General features: G+C 48.6%; 1 long non-coding RNA gene across 3 annotated transcripts in view; it reads left to right on the top strand.

Moving 5' to 3' along the window:
* Positions 1-25,267, top strand: part of LOC146812277 (uncharacterized) — a 268,437-nt gene that overhangs the window by 70,277 nt on the left and 172,893 nt on the right. For all 3 annotated transcript variants that reach the window (XR_014965890.1, XR_014965889.1, XR_014965891.1), the window contains exons 2-3: positions 9,421-9,470; positions 12,308-12,393. This is a non-coding gene — a long non-coding RNA (uncharacterized LOC146812277). The remainder of the gene's footprint in view (positions 1-9,420; positions 9,471-12,307; positions 12,394-25,267) is intronic.

Raw genomic sequence — 25,267 nt, 5'->3', positions numbered from 1 at the left:
GGAATTTAATCAACCTATATACAATTTATTGTTTGAAATCACAAAAATCAAGACATTTAGAAAATCCCTTGAAGGTTCCTTTACTTTATCATTCAATTTTACCCAAACCCTCAAGGGTATATTGGGTTGTCCACTGCATTATCTTGCTCTGCTATTGGAGCTGTGTAAAGCAATTTTATTAACGCTATAAAGGTCGGACTGAGACCAATCCGCCCCAGGACAGCGAAGAGGTAGGGCCATTCTAGTGCATCGAACGCTTTAGTCGTGTCAAAAAATGCCAAGAGTGCCTTAAAATTAGGGTTTAGTAATGCAATACTGTGAAGAATGCACGTAAATTATGCGACGTGGAGCGTCCTGAAATGAAGCCTGATTGATAGGGTCAGGCTATTAGAGGGAGCAGGGGTTGTAACCTGTTGAATAACAGTTTGGGGTATATCTTCACATCAATGTTAAGTAAGGATAGTGGCCTGTAGGAGTCTACCTCGTGACTGGGTTTACCAGGCATCGGTATAGTTTAGATTGCCTCTCTCATGGACAGTGGGAGTGTCCCTGATTCCTGGGCTTCCTCAAAGACCGCAACAAGCTGGGGCGCTAATATATCAGCGTATGTCTTATAAAAGGTGGTTGTCAAGCCATCGAATCCGCTGGGAGGCTACTAATAACCTGCTGTACATCATGAGAAGTGAAAGGAGCATCCAGGTAGTCTCTATGTGCCCGCCCAAGCCAAAGTAGCTCAATAGATTCAAAGTATGGCAAGAGGTCTTCTAGTGTTGTTCGATGCTGGGCAGTGTATAATATAGTGTAGAAGTCGGTGAATCCATTCATGACCGCTTGATGGCCTTTGACTATTTTGGAATCTTCCCCCGCTATCTCGGAGATATAAGTGACTGCGTGCGACTTTTTTAGCATGTGTGCTGACATCTTGCCAGCCCTGTTTCCTTCCCCGTACCTCCTGGCGTGGGAATTTTTGCTTAGAAATTGTACCTTCCTGCGGGCCTCCTCTTCAAATTCCAGGAGTAATTCTTTTATGGGCACTAATAATGCAGGGTCTTTGGTAGAGAAATATGTTGTTTCCTGTGCCTTAATGCGTGCTTCCAGGGAGGCCAGCATACCTTTAATGTACTTAAGGACACTAGCCTGACAAGAAATGCATTTCCCCCGTATAACTACTTTGAATGCCTTCCAAAGAGTAGCTTTTGTGGAGACTGACCCAATGTTGGAAGCAAAATACTGCAGGTGCCTTCCGCTACCCTCGGGTTTCTCTGCTTCCAGATATCAACCAAACTACCTTCTCCCAATATAGCATTGAGGGTGTCTCTAGAGTGTGGATGTAGTGTGTGAGCGCTGCCCTGCCAATCTAGGGAATTATTGAGCACAACTTTAAAATCTCCACCCCGGATTATTGCATCACACCCAACAAGTAGTAGTTTGGCACATACGTCCCGGAAAAATTTGGGACAATCCACGTTCAGACCATACACTGCTACAATAGTCATTCTCATCCCTCCCAATAAACCGCAGAGGATAACATAGCGTCCCCCAGGCTCTGTCTGTATATCCTTAGCTTTCCAGTCTATACCCTGCCGAATCAATATTGCTACTCCCCTTGCATAATTAAAATAGATGGAGGAGTACGCATGGCCCCAATATTTAGCTTGCAGCCTAAGGGGGAATGTACTGTTTAGATGACTTTCTTGTAGCAAACGGATATCAATACGATGCCTGCTCAAGTAAGAGTGAACTAGCCTGGTTTTCCTGCTGTCGTTCAGTCCCCGGATATTCCATGTCATGAATCTGTAGTCTGCCAGACTATTGAGGGCAGTAGGCATTCATTGCCAATGTCCAGTTCAGTTGTGTGTAAGGAACCCCAGGCAACATATGCTCAGGTGTGGTGAATGCCTCCAAGTCTTGCGTGTACCATGGTGTGTTACAACCAATGCTGCAATCTGTACCTCCTTTTAGGTCATTTTCACTTGTGTCCCTGACTAACATTCCCAACTGAACAGTTCCGCCCCCCCACACCAACCCCCAATCAGATTGTGTATGACATCCTTCCTTGAAAAAACACCAGAACAATGCGTTCCAGGACAGAGCCTGTGAACGAACCTTGGGAGCTCTCCATCATGCGATGTGCCCGTTCCACAATGAAGACAGATAAGAGAGCTGAACCGAACAACTTGCCCACCATTTCCTCAACAAATGTTTCCATCTTGGAGATGGCAGTTGTTTCGGGTACGCCCGTAATGCGGACGTGGTTGCGTTATGATCAAGCTTCCAGGTCATCGTTCTTAGCCCTAATCAATTTCAGTACTTTGTCCATTTGTCATCGCTGTTCTTTAGTCTTCACCTGAAAATCACAAGCGTCCGAGGAGCGGTTTTCAAGCAGATTCAGTCTGTTCTCGTGGGTGTCCACTCGTTTTCTGACCTGGTCTAACAAGAAGTGAGAACATTGAGTTAGTGTCTATGGTTTGAAGGCTGGACCTCATTTCAAGCAGCAGTGCTCGCATGTCATCCTCCCGGTCGTCCAAAGCTGGCGCTGTTGGGGTGTCTCCTTCTCCCTCTGTGCCAGAGTCTGTCTGGCGCATCGTGCACTTGCTCTCAAAGGGCAATTTAGACTGTCAGGCCTCGTGTTTCCCCATAGCTGCGCAGTTTGGGCACTTGGCTGTCACCACGCCTTCGCCAAAACAGATGAACCGCCCATGCAGATCCAACTGTCCATGACAGGAAATGTTAATAACCCAAGCAAGGGCGGCGATCACCAAGCAGCTTCCAAGGAAGTATGTAGTATCAGTCTAATTGCATTTTACCTTCCTTTCCGATTGTGCCAGATTACAGACCATTTGTACCCCCAACGTCAGCCGGATCAGTTGTAGCAAGAGCTCCAAGGCCTGAGGCTCCCGACTGTGTCCGTCGGCACATAGGCGTGGCTGGCCGCCGCACCCCTCACTCAGCTCTCATCCGGTAGGCCTCAGATCCCAAACAGCAGGCAAAACCTCAATCACTCCCCTCTGACATCCCTGGCGGGTGGCAATTACGATCTCATCCTGAGGTCTGCAGGCGTTGGTGAGATAGCACAGACAGCTTCCCACAATGTCACAGTCAATATCTCCAGCATGGCAGGGCTGGTTGCGCATCAGGTGCTCAAGTAGTATTTGAAGGCCTGCGCAAGAGTAGGCTGTAATCCGGGGGAGCGGACAAAAACAACAGCCGGCCAGCGAACCCGCACTCCAGCCAGGGAAAATCGCAGCCACAGTGGCACTCAGCGACCAGCCAGTAGCAAGAGTGAAGGCCGCGGCCCCCCCCCCGCCCCTCACCTCCAACGCCGATTAACTTCAGGTCCGTCCAACTCCCAGGCGTTCAACATGTCAATGTCTTTTAGCGAGGTCCAACGCCGTCTCTTCGTGCTGGGGCCCTCGTCACAGCAGCAGCAGGTATCTACAGGCCTCATCCACACACCGCAAGATGGCAGACCCGTCTGACTCGGGCCCGCGGTCAGGGGGTCTATGTTTGCTTCTGCTTCACCACAGGGGAGAAGACACGTCCCGGCCACGCGGCCTTCTCTCGCCAGCCTCCAGCATCCCAAGTCAGGCGCTGATTTCGATCTCTCCTCTCCCAGCGTCAGCCCGGCACTCCCAGGCCCCACGCCTGGCAGCCCCAATGTGCAGTTGCCGGGCGAAGCACTGCGGCCCTCCGCCGTCCGAAAAGTGGTATCAGTGCGTGCCCTACACCTCCTAGCACACAGGTCTACTGCCGGTTGTCGCCGAGGGTCCCACTTAAGGGCAGATTATGTACGGATTTTGGCCTCATGTGGCGGAGTGCACTCAAAGAGCGGCCATTTTGCTGCTCGGCTAGGCCACGTCCCCGGGTAATGCCCATTATTAAGTTGGAAATAGTCACAAATCCAATCCATAGGAACAGGAAAACAAAGGAAAGTATGATCCTGACCTATATACAAAAGGGGGACTAGATAAGTGAGTTGTAACTAACAAATAAAAACAAATCCATGTTGTAGGCGTGTACAAAACTGAAGTACTGTCCGAAGAAAAATTATCTTAATCCATATAATACCTGGAGGTACTTGGCTCTAAAACAGGAGGCTATGACTCCGCAGTAGGGCTAGAAAAATACAATTTAGGATTTTCCAATGGTTGATCATTATATACGACATCAAGGTATGAGACTTAACCCTTTCGATGCGCATGACGGAGCGGTTCCGTCATGCGCATCGGTTGCGCTGTGCGGATGACGGAACCGCTCCGTCATGGCCCTGCCCATGCACGAACCCTTCAGCACAGCGCGGTAATCCACGCCGCGCTGAAGGGGTTAATAGAATAAATGGGCAGTGTGTTAGGAAAATGGTCAGCAGAGGACTCAGCCTCCTTACTCCATGGGGAGTATCGGCTTTGGTGGTGCTCAAGGACCACAATTGAAAGTCTTGTGTAAAAGAATGACTACTCCATGTCATACTATGCAGAATCAGCCACTTGGTGTAGTTTGACATGTTCAATAGAGACAAAGCATTTGTCTTTGTATGCCGGAAGTGGTGGCAGAATCGCTGTTTGCCTTTCTTGGACACCAAGTACTATAACAGGAGCATTCTACATTGGGCTGAATTCCTTTTTGATCGCCACCATCTATCAAACTAGATCTCCAATCTTTGGAAGCCAGCTGGAAACTGTAATTTCTTCTGCATTACTGGAAGAGAGAGACTTTGGCAAGTGTTTGCAAGATTGAGTGTCCCAAAACTTTTGTAGGTCTTGTAAGATGGCACAATAGTTATCTACGTCAAAGGTTGTAGCAGCTGCTACAACGTCTGGACCATCAATGTCTTGAACATGCATCTTGATACCAAAAAGTACTTAATATGTGGTCCGCAAAACCCAGAGATCTTTTAGGGAGGTTATTTAACACTTGTTAAACCCCATAAAGATGGTTTGACCAACCACGCCCTGTAGCAAATACTCAAGCCATTAAGGACTGCTTTAAGTCTTGGTATATTCTCTCTACAACAGAATTACCCTTGGATCTATCTGGAGAAGAAAAATGCACTTAAACACACATGGACTTCAGAGAATCATGGTATTCTTTAGAAGCAAATGTAGGACCTTGGCATGAATGGAATGCTCAACGGGCATATGTACCGATGGACTTGCAAGTCTTTTATAACAGTTCACACGTCAGCCGAGCGATGTAGGACAAACCCAAAGCAATCTATATCAAGAATACACTGAAACCAAAATGTATTTGAACGCTGTATATGAAATCAATGGGCCACAGTGATCTAAGTAAAAGCAGCCAAAAGGCTGAATATAAATAAAAATGTCTGTGGTGGAAGAGACACAGTGGAACTACTGATTTGCAGGTTAAAACATATTTTCTGGTCTGTTGGTATAAACCTTGCCACCAATAACGTTTCTGCAAGGGCGAAATAGTGGCAGCTACTCCAGCATGAGTGAAAGCTACACCTTTGTGTACTGCTATAATTAAATCCTGGAATAGTTGCCAAAGGAACACTTTGATCATTTAAGTGAAAATAATATTTTGAAGGAAAGTTCTTCAGTAAAGCTGTGCCATTTTTAAATGCATTAACGGCATCCAAGATATCATAATAGAAACGAGTTTGAGAGCGTGTTACTGCTGATATTTTAGATGTGGTAACTGCAGATTTGGCAGTTCATCAGCCATAGTGTTCCCCACGGCGTGTGTCCCAACAAGTTGATGACTCAATGTATGTATAATACGAGTTTGTGGCAATCTAGCTTTTATATCTGTCACTCTCATCCAAAGCTTTTTGTGCTTTGTTGTGCTAACCTTGGAATCCTTAAAATCATTATATCACCAAAAATGTAAGTTATCGTTAAAGAACAGTACACAGTAATACAGAACAAGCATAATAAGGGTGGGTAATTCAGGATCCATATTTTGAAGAGCAAGGAATAAAGCTTTAATTTCAGCTAACTCCGCACTACAGTCCCAAAGGGACTGGGTGCAAGTAGTTGGTGGGTGAAAAACGCCATCTGACATAGTGTCACTACTGATAGCACATGCTGCAGAATACTGCTGCTTAGAACCTATAGCAGGGTGAGCTCAAACACCTGTGCAGATGATTGTGTGCATTGATCAAGAGGCAAAACTGAAGAAGGCAGTGGATAAAGGCCTTCATATTGCAAAAATGTTTGAGTTTGCAAAGAAGGGTTGAAGACAAAGTCTGCATCCATGACTTTTAAGGACGTAGCCCATTGTAACCATCAGAGATGGAGGGCCTTTGCAATAGGAATGTTTTCTTTTGTGATGGCGTGAAGGCAGGCATTGGATAAACAATAATGTGTTAACTTTGAGCAAGTGGACGTTCCTTCAGTTCCATCTGTACAGTATTTAGAATTTTTTCAGTAGAAGCAAAATGCATTTCTGCAGGAGAATATAGAAGTAATTTATATGCTATGGGAATTGTTTCCCCTTCATAAAATTTACATATGGAAGTCCAATTCCGCCCCGTAATACCCGGATGACCAAGTTAGTGGTGTTAACAAGTGTATGCAGGCTTCGTGTATCAAACAAATCAGATTGTAAAGAACGAAGTGTTGCAATGTATTCCGATGTCCAACAGGAAGTGGAAAAATTAGGATGTACTAAGGCATAAAGCATGTTAATGTGTTGTGCATAATCGGGTATGATTGTCCTGCCAAGATTCAAAAACCCCAATGGAGACTTAATTTTTTTTAAGTGTTCATGGAGGCTGCACTTGAGCACACTTTTCCAGAAAATGAGGGGCAAGACTTATCCCTTGATTTTTTTAGTTAATAAACGACACTGAGAACAGCTTTGTAAGATTTTTTTAAGTTACATTTGTAACCAAGTTCAGCAAATCACAAAAATATTGATCTGCTCTTGCCAATTGGCGGCTCAATTCATCATCTGTGAGATATCAACATAGGAAAGAACATCTGGGTCGATCTCATAGAGAATCAACACAATGCGTGCCTCACAGCCTGTTCTTATAGCCCATAGAAAGTCAGGAAGCCTCTGAAAACTGAGGGTGCTAAATGGTGACTAGCCACAGCTCTCAGGAGCAAAATTGTGACTGAAAAGAGCATTTAAAATATCCAATATGGTTTAGTATTTCCTAGCGACATTATTATTAATCAGAACCATACCATGGGTATTTTGCACTGCAAATGTGAGTATAACTATTCAAATGTCTATAATCTAGTCCTATACGATAGGAGCGATCAGGTTTCAGGACAGGAAAAAGTGGATTATTCATTTGAAAGACTCAGGGTTATATTATTCCCTGGCATTCAAGTTGGGACAGGATTTCTTGAACAGGAATTTTAGCATCCCATTTAATAGAATACTGTGGCTGAATTTGAGTATAGGAAACAGTATAGGAACAGCATGTTGAGGGGAATCCTTATCTCAACATGTGTAATTACGATAAAGAGCTGGCACCAAGGCAAGTGCCCTTTCAGATACATATGCATGTTTGACCTTGTCTGGGATGAGATGTGAGAAAGAAGGGAGAATAACATTCTCACCTTGGGAGCACTCAAGAACAAAAGGTGGGGGCCAATCAACCTCTGGCAATAGAATATCATAAGTAGTCAAGTTGTCCCAAAAAATTGCTTTAATGAGTTGAATATCACCCTCAATTTGGATTTCCAATTGACAGTCTGTCTGGAGGGGCTATGCAGTAGTCCGAGGTTTCAACTATAATGAAGTTATCAGTTGCTTTCGTTACCAGAAATTGGTGGAGATTCCGGCGTACTATGGTGACTGCTGTTGCACTGTCGAGAGTCATTGCCCTACTCCTGTTCAGAAGGAGGGTTCTCACATTCAGTGGCATCTCGCTGGCAATGTTGAAACTTTTGAAAGGTGCTTTATGTAGAAGGAGCCTATCCTCCTCTATTCTCTTTACATCAGACGACCGTTGTCTCTGTTTTCAGTAGCACATACTCTCCTTGTCTGAGATCAGATCGCCCTCCTCTGTTGTACTGTTAGTCCGATGATTTTTGAAAGGAACATGGAGAACACATATCGGGAATCTTTCTGAAGACTTAATTATAGTGCAGTTTCGAAAATCGTTACGTCTCTGAGGACTCTGGATATGGAGTACCTCCATGTTGTCTTGTTTTTTGTTGCTTTGGTTTATCCCATAATTTATTAGAGATGTCGAGGGCTGGCCTACTGTCCTCATCATAACTAGGCTTGCCAAGAGGTAGTACTGCATGCCTGGTTTCCAAATTAGGAAACTACCATTACAACATAATGGTTTTACAAGGCATTTTTTTACAATGCAAAAGACATTACAATGCATGCCATCACAAAGCAGATGCCATTAAAATGCATTCCATTAGTATCCATTTTATGGCAAGTTTAATAGTTAAGTTTTAATATTGGAATACTGCTAAAGATTGATGTTTAATTTGCTTTTGGTTAAGGTTTGTGTTTTTAAAACTTTATTTTAAATACATAAATAAATGGATGTGAGGGAAATGGGGGATTTGGGCGGGCGAGTATTTTAATACTTATGTTTTCATTTTAATTAATGGGAATTAATTTAATAAATTTTTATTTCTATTTCGTTAAAAAAATATAAAAAAATTGTGGGGGTGTACATCTACCGTACAGTATGGGATGTGTGAGGAACTGGGTTATTTTGTGGGTTATTGAATCAATATGCTGGTATTAATTTTAATACCTGGATATTAACCTTTTTTAAAAAAAAGTATTTCAAATTCGACATAATTGCTCTTTGTTGTATAGCACCCACCCTCTGGCATGATGTGGGAGGGAAATATGGGTTTGGGTGGCTAGTGTATTAATACTACGGTATTAATTCAAATACATGAGTATTATTGTATTTGAAATATTTGTTAATAATATATATATAATATATATATATTTTTTTTAAATCCCCAAAATACTCTTGGGTGTGCACCACACACTGGCATTGGATATGTGGGAAATAGGGTGTTTGGGTGGTAAAGTGTATTAATACTCTGGTATTAATTTTAAATCCATTAATAAATAATGCATTTTAAAAAGATGTTTAGTATGAGGAGCTGTCATACCTCTTTCATATGTTTATAAACTCTAAATAAAACACACTTTTAAATGTGGGAAAAAATATATCTAAATCATTTTTAAAAACAGATTAAACGTATCCATGTAACTTTGTTTAGACAAAAAAATATTATAGTGCAATAAAACTCTGCAAAAAAAATTTAAAAATATGACCTAGTTTAAGTCCTTTAAAAATAAATTCCTTTATTGTAAACAATTGTAAATTGTTGTACACAATTGTAAATAATAAAAAAAAAATTAAAAGTACTTTCTCACGCTTTTCCATAGAGGTCAATGGAGAAATTATCCTTTTTACTTTCAGGTTTCACATATGCGGTTGTGCTTCTGTTTTTACAGTTGGTGGAGCATTGCGGGCAAGATCAGAAGCAAGGAATGAATGTGGTCAGGTAAGACAAATTAAATTTAATAAACAGATTGTGAGTGGCATACTTTATTGTAAGGAGAGAAGAGGGCGGTAATTAGATGCATGTTAGTAGTAAGATGTTTGTTTTTAATGTTTTAACCACTTTTTCATTTCTCTGGAGCTAGCGGTGGTAGGCCCACATAGAGTTGATTTTTTTTTTTTCTTTCATTTTTTGGTTTATTAAAAGAAAAAACAAGAATTCTATTAAACCAAAATGAGAAATGCCCTGGATCGACTATTAGATTGTGGCGGCATGTAGAATGTTTTTTCAGGATGTTTTGTTCAAACAAAACATTTTGACTATGTGCACCATTGGATTTTGGGACATCTTTTCGGAGGGTATGGATCAAATTCGATCATCTGGACAGCAGATTTGATAAATGGATTTGTTGCGTTTTTTTTCTTCAAAAAAACACATCTTTTTTAGGATTTAATTTTGGGGGTATGTGTTTTTTAGACTACATGGTAATTTTTCAAACAGTGGTTTTGTTAGGAAATATGGCTATGCCATTGTCTTTTTTTATTAGTTTACAACGGGATTTGGATAGCTTCATTAAATATGGATTCATGAATTTTGATCATTGGAGTGCTCAGACTCTTGGTGAAGAGTGGTTGTTTATACATCACCAAGAGCTGAAGAAATGACAACTTCAGGTAGGCAGCCCAACATTCCTTTAATGAAAAAAAAATATTTCAACAATGGCAAACTAATGTCTTCAAAAAAATACAAAACACGCAAGTAAGATAGAATAGGTGTTAGTCTTTGTTAAGAAATGTAGTATGTGTGCAAATTTGTGTAGGTAGCCTGAAGCCACAACCGACAAATTGTTATATTTGACCCAGTAGTTTCTAAGGCATTTCCTTTGTGCTTTTTGAAACACGTGCGTTCAGACTACCTGTATATGATTGTGCTATTCCCATTTCTTTGAAACTTGTATAAATTCTGAGAAATTGACTAAGGAGCAACGTTTGGATGAGGTTTTCTTATTGATTTTTTTGAAGGAGAAGTCATCCCTCTATTACACTATTATTCTTTGCACACCCCTCTAAGTAGGTTGTGTAACAGTTCCACCATTCAACAGGGAACCTTGGCTGCCTCCTGCCACCTGATCTGTTTTGATGGCCAATCCATGTGTCCTCAAAGCATTTTAGTAGAGGAGTCGATTTCTCATCAATTGTTGGAAAATACTCAGATTCCATAATTGATGTGTAGAATTCATCACCACTTTCAGGATGTACAAAGCATAATGCAGTTAATGTCTTCAATTCATACTGCAGTTTACTGTCTGAAATGTAATCCTCAACTAAGGATGTATTTTGGATTTTCTCCAATAGGCCTGTGAAAAGTGAAAAACATCCTTGAACTTGGGCATCTGGATATATTTTAGCAATGGTGTTAATCATGGGTAATTCGAAATCCATTATCAATTTAATTGAGTGATTTAGATTTTACCACTGTCAAAAATTAAGTTCAGTGTATATGGAGATTTGCTTATCAGGGAGTAAACTGTACATTAAAGGAACTGTTGTCGTATAGATAAGTGTGAATAGTTTATATTCTGATGAATGGATGGGGTCTGGATAAAAAAGCTCCCATCCATCATCCAAATATCACTATTCTCCAAAGTTACAAGATTTGGAGTGTGCTGTAGATTAGAATCTTTTCCTGAGGGTTGTTGCAAAAGAAAAGTTTCATTAGTAAAGGTTAGAATAAGTTCAATGGGAATGTTAATGTGTGAGTAGGTCTGGAATGTTGATTGATGTGGGTGATTTGCCTGTTTTTGTTCTTTGTATAATTCTGTGGACATTAGGATTTGTGGGCATAGAACTTGCTATATACATAGGAATGTGTTGGAATACCTCCCTCAAAACTTAGCCACAGGGATCATTGGAGGTAGATGCCAAAGTTTTGATTTGCTGGATGTTTTCTCTAACCTCAGTCTCCATTGCAGAGGCAGAGTGGTTGTGCGCATAGGCTATTTCAACAATGTCATCAAGAGTAATCACTCTGCCTGTGCAATTGGATTCTTAATACAGCACACAACTTTGATGATTCCTGGGCTCAGTTAGTCTCTCCTTTTAATAAAGATAGCCAACATACTTTAGCAGTTGATTGCCTCTGTTAGGTTTGATGTAGGTTGCCACTTCCTGTGGCCATATTGTGCTTGCTGTAAAACAGGATAGAGAAAGTAAATTTGTCTTAGGGTGTTTACAAATAGAAATGCATCTTAGTTCAAACCTGTAAAGAAAATATAGTTATTTCTTAACTGCCTATTGAGTTTTCGAAGAACATGTTCTTAATTGCATTGCTGGACTCTTACTTTGCTAGCTATGATTTTGCACTGCGATTTGTAATTGACTCTAGTAAAAAGAAAGTTTTTAAAATTCTTAATGTCTGTGTTTTTACCTTTTTTGGGTTGTTCAGGCCTTCTTCTGTCAGATATTGTAGAGCTGGATTACTCCCTGCTGGGGGTGGTTGAGACTACAAGGAAAAGTTGACATGGAGATATTCAAAATGATTATCTACACTACAACATTTAAAAAAAAATATATATTTTTTCAACTGAATGTGGTTTGTGTTTTTTGTTGGTGCTGAACAGACATTTTTTGGTTTCTTTGGGTTGAAAAAGGTTTTCCTAACATTGTACCTTTCAAGGTCTTTATCTTGTATTTTACAAGTGCTGGTGCTGATGGATTTGAGCCTTACAATGTTTTTGTTTGGTCCTTTTTAGATGGTCCTTTTTAGATGTGTAAATTGCAAGTCCTGTGAAAAATAAATGTCTGTCTGTATGTAAATGCATTACATTTCATGACTTGCAGCTGACTAACATCTTCCCTGAGGTCAGCACCCGGTGGAGTTGGAATAGTTATTTTGCCCCCCACCACTGACCAGCACCTAAACTGAGGTAAAGGTTTCTTTCTTACATTTTTTTTAATTCAAAAATAGTGGTTTGCATCCAGGTAATGTACTTCTATCATAAGGCTGTTGGTTTATGTTCAAAATGTGTGCGCTTGTACGATATTTTAAATTAATGTTAAGTTTGGAAATTATTAAGGGTTCTCTTAGTTCCTTTTTAGAACAGCCATTTTGTGTAGATCTTTCTTGTACTGGTAGAGTGAGAATTGAGGAAGGACACCATTGTTGTATTTGTAATGAACACGCTTTCTTTCCAAATGCAATATAGTATTTTACCATGGGAAATTTTCCTTTTTTTAGTGTACTTTACTTCAGGAAATGTTATGCAGTTTTGACATGTGTTCTGTAAATATTTTTGAATTTTTATCCTGAATTTTAGGGTGGTATTAAACAGCATATTTCATAGGTTTTGTAGCATGCATTGTGATGGTATACGTTGTAAAGTCATTTTGAATGTACTTCTATAGGGGATGCGTTGTAATGGTATGCACTGTAAAAAAATGCATTGTTGGTAGGTGCGCTGTATACTCAGTGTTGTAAAAGCATGCATTGTAACGTCCTATCCTCCCAAACTATTATGTCCAAAGAAGAGTATACATGAACAACTGGCAATTTACTTTTGTGGTTGGCTACTGCGGCAAGTTTTTCGTGCAAGGCAGCCCCTGCTGGTCATGCCACCAAGGCACATGCATGGCTGTAACTGATTTATATAACCTAAATCTGGATAAGGGGTTTAGCTTCTTAGTGCCGGCCATGTGGCCCCATCAGGTCTTCAGGGGCCCAATCAGACTCTGTCAAGAGCGTGGGGAATGCCGCCAAGAAACCAAATCTTGTGTTTCCAGACCATAAGCGGGATTTCAGTTAGTGCATATTGACGATAAGCAGAAGGAACTTGAGAAAAGGGGCTATTCATGGAATGTATTATTAGTGTCAACGGGCGAGAAAGGGACCAAAGAATATAAAACTACAAATTGGAAAGCTGCGTCCACCTCTACAACAAAAATAATAGTTGCTCCTGCATTACGAACTAAGTGTTGCATTAAATGTGAGTTATTGCCCAACAGCAATTAACTGGAATAGTCACGGTTTGAGCCATAGCTAATTGACAAAAAATTTGAAAGTAGCCCAACAAGGGCTTCTTAAACCTTAATATATTCAAGCTTGAAAAAACAACAGAACAAGGTGATGCCTAATAACTTTTGGAAGATAAATAATCCCGAATACCATGGGCATCTCCAGGAGAAGATGCACGGGTATTGTGGAAAAGCATAAGCCATAATCTGTGTTACTGCAAGTAAGTTACTAACCAAAGGTTGGCAGCACCATGATGCAGGGATCCTGCTCAGGAACAGAACTATGTTGGGACCTAGACCCTTGGCATGAAGGTAGTGAGTACCCATACCGCTGCTGTATCTATGATCCTGAGTCCAACTAGCTGCAGTCTACAGCATGCACAATTAGACTAACCTAGGGAAAGCTAAAATGGGCCATGCAGGATAACACAACAAAAGCACTGTGAAAACAAAAACCATTATTATATACTTGATACAAAATGTGCAAAACGTTTTACCATAAAATGGTACTTCCAAACTACAGATGTTAGTAATATCCAGACCGTACATTGTGCTATTTCTTTCTACATACCTGTAATTTCACCTCCGAGATAGTGAGCGCTACGTAAATACAATGACAATTAAAAGCACGCAGTTCACAGCTCAATTTGTAACACTTTGCACTACTACTCAAAATGAAGTTTAAGTGATTTGATCAATTAAAGCCAGGACCGTCTAATTAAGTTGTTGTGCACATTTGCATTTCTTATAGGCAAGCAGCACACTAGCAGAGCTGCGTGTTTAGCAGTTTGCAAGGCTTTGATTTTACAGCACAGAAGAGTCCCTGAATGACACTTCAGCTGAAGTGGCCGAGGAATGTGCCCCCCACTTCCCATGACTCCACGGCCCCCGTGGGGGTCGAGCCCCAGAGACTGAAGACATCTGGCTTAGAGAATAGTGATTTTGCAAAATAAGGTGTTGGGTGTCTTCAATCCACTTTAATGCATATATTTGTGAGGATCCTGGGTAAGGGTGTTTCGATTATTCGTGTATTTGCCATTTTAGGGTAATTTAACCCCATTTGTAATCTGAATTTTATTACTCTAAATCTTCAAATTCAAGCCCACATATTGAATAGTACATGAAACTTTCAGAAAATGCCACTAAAAAATCAGTGTAATGTCTTATCCAGAGACCCCAAAAATTGATAAGACACTTGGGGGCCGATTCCGATCCGTTAAAAATTTCCCCCGTACGAATCGTATCTGTTTTTTTTACCGTACGAATCGTACAAGTCCCGTACAAACTGGCAAGTACGATTCGTAGGTTAAAAAATCCATACGAATCGCATTGGGAAAATTCCCCCACACGTCCTCGGGTCGGAAATAGTGTCCGACACGTCCCCGGACAGTTTTACCTACAAATCGGGGAAACTCCAGTCCGAGCGCGCAAGTACGATCCGTCCCGTCCGTCCGAATGCACAACCGTATGTAAAAAACACCGTACAGGTGCGAACTCCCATAGAAACTATGGTGACGCCCAAATATGTGCCCCAGCACACCCCCCCACGTACGCGCCATACCCCAGCACCCCCCCATGTCCGCGCCGTACCCCCACCCCCCCGTAGGCACGGAGCGCACCCCCCCTATGTATGGTGCGGACTCCACAGCGTACCGACGGGGGGTGGTGGTGGTACGCTCCATACCTACGGGGGAGGATGGGGGTACGCACCGTCCATAGGGGGGGCTGGGGGTACGGCGCATACATAGGGGTGGGGCAGGGTGTACGGCACGTACATACAGTCTGCGCGTACATACGGGGCTGGGGGCATGTGCTGGGGGACGGTGCCTACATACGTGGGCTGGGGGTACGCACCGTACAGCACCCAGTATGTACGCGCCGTACCCCCAGCCACCCCATGTACGCGTCGTACCCTGGGTTCACATATGTACGGCATGTACCCCCAGGCCCCCACACCCTGCCCGTGCCTGTACGCACCCTACCCAAAGCCCCGACACCAGCACCCTCACCCAGCCCTGCGCATGTACGAGTCGTACCAAGCCATAGCAAATGTGAGCACTGTACAACAACATAGCCGATGTACGCACCGCACAGACGCGAAAAACACACGTACTGAACGAGGACACTGCAAAACACCACAAGGAGAGTCAATTCGAATCGCACAACACCACAAAACACGTCCAACAAGCCCAAAGACACCCAATACACTGACCTGCAACAGCCAAACAGGTAAACATAGGCCCAAAACACAACCACCCCTTATAACACACCCACCTAAAGTTCAAACACAGCCACACCCACAAATGGACCAATAAAAAGGGCCCACACACACAAACCATGAGCCTTTGCAACAGACCCACTGCAGCCAGACCCCACAGACAACCCACAGCACCAGACCTCAACCTTTACTACACCTTACACTTGCACACCTTCACAAACACCCCCTCATCACATTCACACACACACCTTCACAACCACACACACACACCCACAACCATCCACACCCACACCATGCCCACAGACCGGAATCTAAAGTTCTCAACGGCGGAGCTGGAGATCCTTGTCAATGAAATCATCAGAGTCGAGCCACAGCTCTTTGGAACATTGGTCAGACAGACCAGCGCATCAGAAAAATCAGCCATGTGGCAGATGATCATCGAGAGGGTGAATGCTGTTGCGCCCATCCGAAGGACCAGGCATGAATGCCAAGCCAGGTGGTACGATCTGCGGAGGACGGTCCGCCGCAAGATGACTGACTAACACAACCAGGCCAACATCACTGGAGATGGGCCGTCCCGCAGACCAGTACACTACCATCCCTGGGAGGAGAAGGTGATGCTCACGCTGCCGCCGGTGGGAGTACACGGACTAGAAGGACCCGCCGAGCCTGGTGAGTACACAAACAAATCGGAGGACGGTCCGCCGCAAGATGACTGACTAACACAACCAGGCCAACATCACTGGAGATGGGCCGTCCCGCAGACCAGTACACTACCATCCCTGGGAGGAGAAGGTGATGCTCACGCTGCCGCCGGTGGGAGTACACGGACTAGAAGGACCCGCCGAGCCTGGTGAGTACACAAACAAATCAGCCCACATGGGGGGAACCGCATCCACAACCCAACTCCCGATAATGCACGCAACTACCCCAAAGCCATCACCGGACGCAACCACATTCCAACAACATGCACATGCCACTATCGGCTCCATGCCCCATGCACCAAGCAAGGCCATGCCAAGTCACAGGCCACACAAAACACCAACACAAGACAGGTTGTCCGTGATGCCGGGAGGGGGGGGCCTCCAAAGTCACATTGTGCAACTCAGAAGCAGACACCAATGCCCTCAGGCCATATGGCCTAGGGCAGAGCTATACAAACGGTGTGTCCCGACACTGTACTGTTACAACAAACAAATGATGGACGGAATGCTGACAATGCAGACATTCTCCCCCAGTCAAGAGTTCTGGGTTAAATCCATTGTTCTTTTGCCCACTACGCCACCCCAGTTCAGACATGGCCATATGCAAATCAGTCTTGACCCTGTGCCTCATGGGAACAGTCCAGCCCGAACTGCCAAGCCATGTCTTCCCTGGACCGGAATCAAGCATCCTAGGACCGGTTTCTGGCTATCAGCCGTCATCAGCCAGGATAGCTTGACTCCAGTGGCGTAGTGAGCACGGGTCCCACGTCTGGGAATACCCATCCCACTTAGGGCGAAAAGCGTTACAACAAACAAATGATGGACGGAATGCTGACAATGCAGACATTCTCCCCCAGTCAAGAGATCTGGGTTAAATCCATCGTTCTTTTGCCCACTACGCCACCCCAGTTCAGACATGGCCATATGCAAATCAGTCTTGACCCTGTGCCTCATGGGAACAGTCCAGCCCGAACTGCCAAGCCATGTCTTCCCTGGACCGGAATCAAGCATCCTAGGACCGGTTTCTGGCTATCAGCCGTCATCAGCCAGGATAGCTTGACTCCAGTGGCGTAGTGAGCACGGGTCCCACGTCTGGGAATACCCATCCCACTTAGGCAGGTGACACTGTACTGTGTCACCTGCAAATGGCGGCCGCGTCGCAGGATGACATGGGTATGAAGGCCCAATTCGCACATAACAGCAGCCAATGAAGAGGCAACACTGTGAAAGAGTGTCAGCACACACCGCTGCTGCTGCGCAGATTCAGAGACACTCTGTCCAATGGGGTGCGGGAAAGTCCATCCAAAGCCACATATACAAGCCAATGACCTTTGAAATACCTGCAAAGTTTGTGTGCGCCCAGGAAGCTGGGCTGAGGTGACAGAGGGCAACAGACAGACGGAGAGGGAGGGAGACCGAGGGAGACAGACAGAGGGAGGGAGAGGGAGGGCGACAGACGGAGGGCGACAGACGGAGGGCGACAGACGGAGGGCGACAGACGGAGGGCGACAGACGGAGGGCGACAGACGGAGGGCGACAGACGGAGGGCGACAGACGGAGGGCGACGGAGGGCGACGGAGGGCGACGGACAGAGGGCGACAGACAGAGGGCGACAGACAGAGGGCGACAGACAGAGGGCGACAGACGGAGAGGGCGACAGACAGAGGGCGACAGACGGAGAGGGCGACAGACGGAGAGGGCGACAGACGGAGAGGGCGACAGACGGAGAGGGCGACAGACGGAGAGGGCGACAGACGGAGAGGGCGACAGACGGAGAGGGCGACAGACGGAGAGGGCGACAGACGGAGAGGGCAACAGACGGAGAGGGAGAGGGCAACAGAGGGAGAGGGCAACAGAGGGAGAGGGCAACAGAGGGAGAGGGCAACAGAGGGAGAGGGCAACAGAGGGAGAGGGCAACAGAGGGAGAGGGCAACAGAGGGAGAGGGAGAGGGCAACAGAGGGAGAGGGAGAGGGCAACAGAGGGAGAGGGAGAGGGCAACAGAGGGAGAGGGCAACAGAGGGAGAGGGCAACAGAGGGAGAGGGCAACAGAGGGAGAGGGCAACAGAGGGAGAGGGCAACAGAGGGAGAGGGCAACAGAGGGAGAGGGCAACAGAGGGAGAGGGAGAGGGCAACAGAGGGAGAGGGAGAGGGCAACAGAGGGAGAGGGAGAGGGCAGGAGAGGGAGAGGGCAACAGAGGGAGAGACAGAGGGCAACAGAGGGAGAGGGAGAGGGCAACAGAGGGAGAGGGAGAGGGCAACAGAGGGAGAGGGAGAGGGCAACAGAGGGAGAGGGAGAGGGCAACAGAGGGAGAGGGAGAGGGCAACAGAGGGAGATGGAGAGGGCAACAGAGGGAGAGGGAGAGGGCAACAGAGGGAGATGGAGAGGGCAACAGAGGGAGAGGGCAACAGAGGGAGAGGGAGAGGGCAACAGAGGGAGAGGGCAACAGAGGGAGAGGGAGAGGGCAACAGAGGGAGAGGGAGAGGGCAACAGAGGGAGAGGGAGAGGGCAACAGAGGGAGGGCGACAGAGGGAGAGGGAGAGGGCAACAGAGGGAGAGGGAGAGGGCAACAGAGGGAGGGCGACAGAGGGAGAGACAGAGGGAGGGAGGGCGACGGAGGGAGGGCGACAGAGGGAGACAGACAGAGGGAGAGGGCAACAGAGGGAGACAGACAGAGGGAGAGGGCAACAGAGGGAGACAGACAGAGGGAGAGGGCAGAGGGTCACTGTCATGCCAGCAGGCACCATGAGGGGATAGACACATCACCTGGTTGACCCAATGCCAAATCACACCACACCCAACAGCATGCCCGGTCACCCCCCCCCCTACACAAGCACACACCCCCGGGGCAGCCAACGTGTTGGAAGGGTGATCCCAGGGGGGTTACAGAACACGTTCCTGACCACCCTGTGACCCGCCTCTCCCAGAACCAGGCCGAGCACCGGCGGTGAGGCCCCTTCAGGAAGGGAGGTCTCGTACTTGGCCTGGCACGTGCTGAGCTTGCACTACGTGACAGAGACACCACACAGTAGGTTTCAGTAGACGGAGATCTTTATCTAAGATTCGTTTATGATCCGCAAGGTAGTCTTTGGTCAGTACAATATGCTTGGTAATTCTTGCACAGGGTGGTTGGGGTAGCGGGACAGTTCTTGGTTCAGAGTCACTGCCGAGTATCCTTCGCACAGCTCTCAATCCTCGAGCCGGGGGACACGGTGCAGTCTCGGGTCCAGCCGGACCACTGAGCTCTCGAGCCGCGTCCAGGTCCTCAGGGCTCTCGTAGTTCCAGGTCTTCTCTCCCCCAGTCCCCTCAGCACCCTCTGTTATATGCCTTCTTGCCTTTGAAGTCCAGCGTCCTCACAGAGAGGGGTCTTTGCGTCGGGGGGGGGGGGGGTGTGTTGGGATTTCCTGTCGCTCGGCTCTTTGATCCTTTGAAGTAGGGCCGGGAGGGACTCCAGATACCCAGCATGCGGGGAGCCAGCTCCCTGGAGGCCTGGAGGGCGATCAAAACCCTCCATTGAGAGGAGGTCAGAGGTGCGACAGAGACTACTCCTCCCTGTCCTGCTTGGGGGGGTTCCCTCTCCCTTGGCCGGGCATGGCGCTTCTAAGGTCTAGGTTTCGCTGGGGCCCTGGGTCGTCCATCGGAACATCGGGACATGGTGGCCGGGGGTCTATAACCAGGGATCGGGGGGGTGGCATGAGTCGGGTTGGAGGGACTAATGGTCAGGGGGGCCCACGCCACGAGGCCGGTCCCACACAACGCAAATTTGCACTCCCACAATGGATATGTGACACAACAAGACCAATCCATAGCCAACTAAGCATCCCAACACTCCTCAGACAGGCCAAATGACCAGTACAACATATCAATCTGTGAGACCGGCCTCGTGGCGTGGGTCCTCCAGACCAGCCAGCTACCCTGCAACCACGCCGAACCTCGATGTTACAGCCTCCCGGCCCCCGTGGGCCAGCCTCCCGAGGGCCGGCCAGATCCCCAACACACATGCCCGGCGGAGGGAGGGCGAAACCCCTCCAAAACCAGACCGAGAGGCGCCGGTCAGGTGACACCTCTGGTCTCTTCCCCGAGGGAGGCCCAATCGACCACCAGGCCCCCGGTGAGCAGGCGCCTCACCCGCTGGGTGTCTGGACCCCCCTGAACAGATCAAAGGACCAGAACCCCGACACACTGCCCCAGGCACCAGACCCCTTTCCACGAGGACTCCGGACTTCAAAGAGGAGGGGGGAGTATAACAAGGGGGGCTGAAGGGATGGGAGAAGAGAAGACCTGGACTGATGAGAGCCTCCTGACGCTGTCACGGCTCCTCGAACTCTGAAACATCTGAGCCCTGCCGACGCTGTCGCGGCTCCCCGAACCCTGAAACATCTGAGCCCTGCTGAGGCTGTCGCGGCTCCCCGAACCATCCGAGCCCTGCGGACGCTGTCGCGGCTCCCCGAACTCTGAAACATCTGAGCCCTGCTGACGCTGTCGCGGCTCCCCGAATTCTGATCCATCTGAGCGCTGCCGACGCGGCTCCTCTAACTACGAACCTCCGGTGCCTGCTGAGTGACTCGCGGCCCGCTCCTCCAAGAGAACCGGCAGAAATTGCCGAGAGAAGCAACACCCCCTCAGCTCGAGGATTGAGAGCTGTGCGGCGGGTACTCCGCAGAGACACTGATTCAAAGACTGTCCCGCTACCCCTTACCCCTCATCACGAGACCTCTGCCGCTTGTGGCACTAATTCTGCTCCTGCCTTCCGGATCATAAAGATCCCAATTAACCTATGATAAAATCTATTATCCTGCAACGAACTACTGTGTGGTGTCCCTCTATCTGAAAGTAGTAGTGCAGCGTGTGCGATCCTAGGTACGAGACCCTTCCAGGAAGGGCCTCCCCGCTCTTGCTCGGCCGAACTCGAGGAGAGGTGGGCCTCCGGGTGGTCAGGAACGTATTCCGCACATCCCGGGGGAACGCTTTCCAACATTGGTGGCAGCGACGGGATCCGAGCCAACACCTAGAGATCGTGCAGTAGACGGCTAACGCACTACCCAGAAGAAATGGAAGGAGAAACTTCCCTAGGTGCCGCCGGCACCAACCCGAGCACGACATTCCGAGAGGACCAGTTAGAATCTTATACGCACCGAGAACTGAAACAATTTTGCAAAGACCTTGGAATCGCTACCACCGGACTAAGCACGAAAGAGGACTTCCAGGAAGCATTAAGAACCTGGGTCGAGGCGGGGACTCCCCAGACACAAACAGAAGGGGAGCCTCCTAACGAACCCCGAAGCAGCCCGGGGAGGAACGGCGCCCCCGAGGGGGGCCTATCCACAGAGGAAATAGCGGACCGAAAAAGAAGTCGCAACCATGAACTAGAACTAGCAAAATTGAAAATCGAAGGAGAGATAGAGCTGGCCGAAAAGAAACTGGCGGTAGAACAGTTACGCCTACAAGGAGAACTTGAGGAAAAGAAACGACAGAGAACACGAAGAAAGAAAACTCCAGCTAGAGCACGAACGTAGCCTGAAGGAGATCGAGCTCAAGGCTAAGAATGCAGAAGTCAGACCCCCGGAAACCCGTCCCCCTTCCGCCAACGTGGAACTAAAGGTCCACATCCCCAAAGATGTGGTGAAAGAATACTATAAGAACAACGACATCCAGCAATGGTTCAAAGCCTATGAAGTCGCCATGACCTCACACCGAGTCCCGCAGAAAGACTGGGGGGCTGGGCTGTGGGGCTGGTTCCTGAGCGAGGGAAGGGATACCCTGCTGGACCTGCCTTCCACGGTAATGAACTCCTACAGTCACATGAAAGAGACCCTAGTAGCCAGATATGGGCTCACCCCTGAAATGTACCGGCAACGGTTTAGAGACTGCAAGAAGATACCCGGTACCACCTGGGTGGAGTACGTGAACTTTTACAGCCGGGCCTTGGACGGGTGGATCAAGGGCAGCAAGGGCTTCACCTTTGAGGAGCTGTTCGCCCTGATCGCTTGGGGACACTTGGCCGCTAATTGCTTTGTAGAACTATGCCAGCACCTCTTGGACAGCAAACTCACAGACCCTCAAACTGGCCGTCGAGGCTGACCGGTGGGTAAACACCTGGGCCTCCCGGGGTCCCGTGGGAGACTACGGCCGCCACAGTCCGGGCCCCCCCCGCCAGGGGGGCGGGGGAATCAAGGCCGGCCAAGGGAACTTCCGGGGGGATCCCCACGCAGCCCCCCCAGAGGACAACCTCCACCCTTTCCAGCTCCACCTCCAGCCAGCACCAGGCCACCGGGGAGGCCGGGGCCTCGCGTGAGGATCACCTGTTTCCGCTGCCAACAGACCGGACACTATGCCAGCGACCCTCAATGTCCCATGTACCAGCGAACTGCCACAACAACTCCAACGGCTCGACAAATGGCCTCCGTAGCCCTGGGGGAAGAGATGGAAGACTCCGAAGAATGGGAACCCGCCGCCATGGCCTTGGTCTCCCTAGGGGACCGGGAGATGGTTCCCGAGCGCCCCTGCCCGCTAACACGAAGTACCGACAGCAGGTGACAGTCAACGGTCACCGCGTCGAGGGCCTCCGGGACACGGGGGCGAGTGTCACAGCGGTTCATTGTCACCTGGTCTCCGAAGATCAGATCCTACCCGGCGCCTTTTGTCCCGTCATATCCTCAGACAATTCCGAGAGCCTCTGCCGGATGGCTCTGGTTTCCTTCGAATGGGGGGGAGTCACCGGCAAGTTAAAGGTGGCGGTACGAACCTCCCAGCCCGTGGACTGCCTCCTGGGCAACGACCTCGAGAATTCCCCGTGGGGACAAGTTGAACGAAGAGCCCATCTCGAGATGATGGGTCTACCCGAATGGGTATGCGCCACCACGCGCTCGATGACTCTCGGAGTGCCTTCCGAGGAGGAGGGGGAGGCCATGCTGCGGAGCACCACCACCATCACCGAGGTTCCAGATGCACCACCCGAGGCCAACGACCCCCTTCCGGACGAAGCGACCATTCCCGACGAGGGGTCTGTGCCTTCCGACCCCGAACCCCTGACCGAGCTCGAAGACATGCCAGAAATGGCCCAGTGGCACTGCGAAGGAGGCCCCTCCCGAGAAGAATTCTGCCAAGAACAATCCACCTGCCCGTCCCTCATTGGACCCCGACAACAGGCCGAGGCCCAAGCAGCAGGCGACCAGACTGGCAACCACTGGGTATACTGGGAAAATGGCCTCCTGTACAGCGAACAGAAGTCGGCCGAGTTGGGATCGGCCCGAGTACTAGTGGTACCCCGCGCTTCCGAAGTCTCCTCCTGGGCCTGGCCCACGATGTACCCCTGGCCGGACACTTTGGCCAAGATAAGACCTACCAGCGGCTCGTCACCCACTTCTATTGGCCCAAGATGCGAGCAAATGTGGAGGCCCACTGCAAATCCTGCCCCACGTGCCAGGCTAGCAGAAAGAGTGGGGGGAAGCGCAAGGCTCCGCTGCAACCCTTCCCAGTCGTCAGTACCCCTTTTGAGCCGGTAGGGATCGACATCGTGGGACCACTGGACCCCAAGACAGCCCAGGGCCACCGGTTCATCCTCGTCCTGGTGGATCATGCCACCCGTTACCCTGAAGCCATCCCTCTCCGCACCGTGACGGCCCCCGTGGTAGGCCGGGCCTTGATGGGGATCTTCTCCCGCGTGGGGTTCCCCCGCGAAGTCGTGAGTGATCGGGATACGAACTTTATCTCCCGATACATGAGGTCCCTCTGGCAGCAGTGCGGAGTATCGTACAAGTTCACCACCCCGTACCACGCCCAAGGGAACGGCCTAATCGAGCGCTTTAACAAGACACTGAAAGGAATGATCATGGGCCTCGAGGAACCCCTACGCCGGAGGTGGGACGTCCTCCCATGCCTCCTGTTTGCCTACCGGGAAGTTCCACAAAAATCCCTGGGGTTCAGCCCATTCGAACTGCTATATGGACACCCCGTCCGGGGACCCCTGAGCCTGGTCAAGGAGGGTTGGGAAACGACCCCCCGGGGGACCCCTCCGGATGTGTTCCGATACATCTTGGCGCTCCGCAACCAGACCCGGAAATTCAGAGAACTCGCAGAAGCGAACCTCGAGGCTAGCCAGGAAGAGATGAAGCGCTGGTATGACCAGAATGCTATGCTGGTCGAGTTTCAGCCGGGCCAACAAGTCTGGGTCATGGCCCCAGTGAAGACCTGCGCCCTCCAAGATAAATGGACTGAACCCTTCAAGGTGGTCGAGCGGAAGAGCCAAGTCACCTATCTCATCGATGTGCAGTCCCCGCGGAACCCCCTCCGGGTTCTCCACGTGAACCGCCTCAAACCCCACTTTGCCGAAGAAGACACCGAGCCCCTTCCAGACCCCCTGGGGGCGAAAGAGACCGATGGTTCCATGGAAAGGGTGAGACTATCAACCACCCTCACAGCCCAACAGTCTGCCGACTGCCGCCAGCTCCTAAGGCAGTTCGCGGACCTCTTCTCCCTAACCCCTGGGGTCACCAACTGGTGTGTCCACGACGTGAACAACGGCGACAGCCCGCCCGTGAGACACCGGGCCTACCGGGTCCCTGATCGGGTCCGAACCAGCATCCAGACCGAGGTAGCGAAGATGCTGGCCCTCGGGGTGATTGAACCCTCCGACAGCCCCTGGGCCAGCCCGGTAGTCCTGGTTCCGAAAGCGGCTACCCCGGGTGTCGCCCCCGAACTGAGGTTTTGCGTGGACTACCGAGGACTCAATGCGGTCACCCGAGCGGACGCTCACCCTATCCCCCGTGCCGACGAGCTCATTGACCGCCTCGGGCCGTTCGCTACCTCAGCACCTTCGACCTAACGAGTGGATACTGGCAGATTGCCCTCACCGAGGGAGCCAAGGAG

This window comes from Triturus cristatus, chromosome 7 (genome assembly GCF_964204655.1).
Source record: "Triturus cristatus chromosome 7, aTriCri1.1, whole genome shotgun sequence".
NCBI classification, from domain to species: Eukaryota; Metazoa; Chordata; class Amphibia; order Caudata; family Salamandridae; genus Triturus; species Triturus cristatus.
This window is presented reverse-complemented; position numbering and strand designations above follow the sequence as displayed.